Below are 2687 nucleotides of genomic sequence, written 5' to 3' on the forward strand. Positions count from 1 at the left end.
AATAAATGTTATTTGCAGTTAACAATTTTCTTTTTTCTTTATTACAATATTTATGGCAAGACTAGGTATAATATTCAATTGTTTTAGGATAGCAGTATACTCCAAAAGGTGTCGTTTTATATTTACATTTCATTCTTTTTAAAACCGTCCGTTCTATTATATTATATCTATGAGTATTTTAATATATTAAGATAAAAATTAATATTAATGTGTCACCATAAAGGAAGAATACATCTTAATTTTTCTACTGCTTTATGATCGTAGAAGAACTCATAAATACGATGAATGATATTTCGGTAAATTAACTTAAAAACTGTTGAATAGCAGAAATTCAAACGCCCGACTGTAATGTAAATTAAACAATAAATTCGCTTTAAGTTTTCTGTATAATTTATACGAATGAAGTAGACAAATTCGATAGTTATCATAAAACGATTTTATTAAATAGAAGTGCATCATGTTTGCATCTTAGTACAAAGTAGAACGTTCAGGCTTATTAATACTGAAATATTAAAACCAATAATAACAACGCATCTGGCATCTGAAGTAGGTGGCTTGTATGACTTGATTGTTATTTATCTGTAGGTATATAAATATGTTTAACATAAGCGCCCCATTTGTGCCCCATTTTACGAAAGTAACCCGAATAAGCAATATGGATCTTGGCGCTCTTACAGTTTACTAGCTTTCTTACTGGATTGGGGACCGTGGGCTTTCTAGTGTAAAGCCTAACATAATATGTCTTTTCTCAGGTCTCAATCTATCTTTATAAAAAAATTCATCCAAATCGGTTTTGTGTTTTAGGCGTGAAGAAGAGAGATATCCACAGGCGATACAGCTTAAAAAAAGAAAAGAAGCTTACAAAAGTTACGGCTTTTGCATTTACGACAGCTTATATAAAGAAGAGAACAAAATTCTAATCATTTTTTAATATAAAGCATCAAAAGTACATTAAATCAATAATTAGAGGAAACAAAAATGCATTACTACAATAGACATTACGACCAAGAACATTAAAATTAACTAGCGAACGTCTGCGGTCGATCTTACAACAAAGATTAATTGAATTATATTACCTAACAAGCTTTTCGCTTTTCGTACGCGTTATATATAGATGTTATTATAAATATAAACCTTCCTCTTTAATAACTCTATCTACTAAAAAAACCATCAAATTCCGTTGAGTAGTTTTAAAGATTTAAGCATAAGGGACTGAGAAAGTGACTTCGTGTTATACTATGTAGTGATAGTACCTAATAGAATTAATATAATATTGCGTTTTCGAGTAGACCTTTACATTTATTCAGTAAATATTTGTTTAACATGGATGAATAATATTGCAATAAGTCATAGCAGTTTGAATAGCTGTGCCGTCGACAGCTGTGTCGAGATTTCTGACACCAAGACTTGCGACAATATTAAACCAATATTCCAAGGGTTGAATTTCATAACGTTTTCAGTAATTATTAAGATGAATTTTAAAACGATTTATAAATACAAATATAAATTTGTTAGACAAGTTTTTTAAAACGATATTTTTAAAAATTAAAAACTTTTTAACACTATACAGCGAGCGTGAGCTCACGAGAGTGGTCACGCTCGCTGTAAAGTGTTCGAAACGTCGGGTTAATAATATAATGAATAAATCGCGTTTAAAATCCGTTAAAAAGTTTTTAATTTCTAAATGTTTAATACTCACGTAAAATCAAACAAAAGAAAATACTAAAACGATATTGTTAGAAAAAAGCTATTTATCGTTATAATATTGCTATGGAAAAATCATCTTTGATCACAGCGACCAGGCGAGATCACGGTCCAGCGCTTCTTTATAGTCCCAGAAAATACAAAAGTGGGCATATTAAAATGTTACACTCAAAGTGGAGACATTAACTTATACTTTATGAAAATTAACTGTCTTTAAAAGTTTACATAATGAGTAAAATTTTTGTTACAATTTCTAACTAACAATAATAATATACAATTATTTATAATAATAATATACAGTTACTAAATAATTTACATTCAATATTTTGTTACAATAACAGAGGACAAATGATATGCCAATATCGTACAGCTCACTAATGGTTATTGTGTAACGTAATTTATTTGCCAACCTCTAAGGTGAGTTGTCTCAAGTAGGACGGTAAATTTGCGATGCACTCATAGTCAATACCTTGCTATGCGATGGTTGTATTAACTAACACAACAATCTAATGTAACTTACTGTTTACAGGTGAAGCGGGCAGTGAACCCTATTCTGTTATAGTTCATAGTTTAATCTATACTAATATTATGAAGCTGAAGAGTCTGTTTGTTTGTTTGAACGCACTAATCTCAGGAACTACTGGTCCGATTTGAAAAATTATTTTAGTGTTAGATAGCCTATTTATTGAGAAAGGCTATAGGCTATATATGTACCACAGGCGAAGCCGGGGCGGACTGCTAGTTTTAGATATAAGGCGACGATTAATGGCCACCCGCACCGCCTGGGTTGTACCATTGGGTTGGTGTATTATGGCCTGAACCCTCATAGGAGGCCTACAGTAGGAACATAATATATGGGCTGATGATGACGATGATTAGGGTTAAATTTAATATTAATATTTGTTCTTAGTTTTTATAATTATAAATTTAATATTTGTTCTTAGTTTTTTTATAATTATAAAAACAAATATTGCTCATGTTAT

Source organism: Zerene cesonia, chromosome 8, assembly GCF_012273895.1.
Source record: "Zerene cesonia ecotype Mississippi chromosome 8, Zerene_cesonia_1.1, whole genome shotgun sequence".
NCBI classification, from domain to species: Eukaryota; Metazoa; Arthropoda; class Insecta; order Lepidoptera; family Pieridae; genus Zerene; species Zerene cesonia.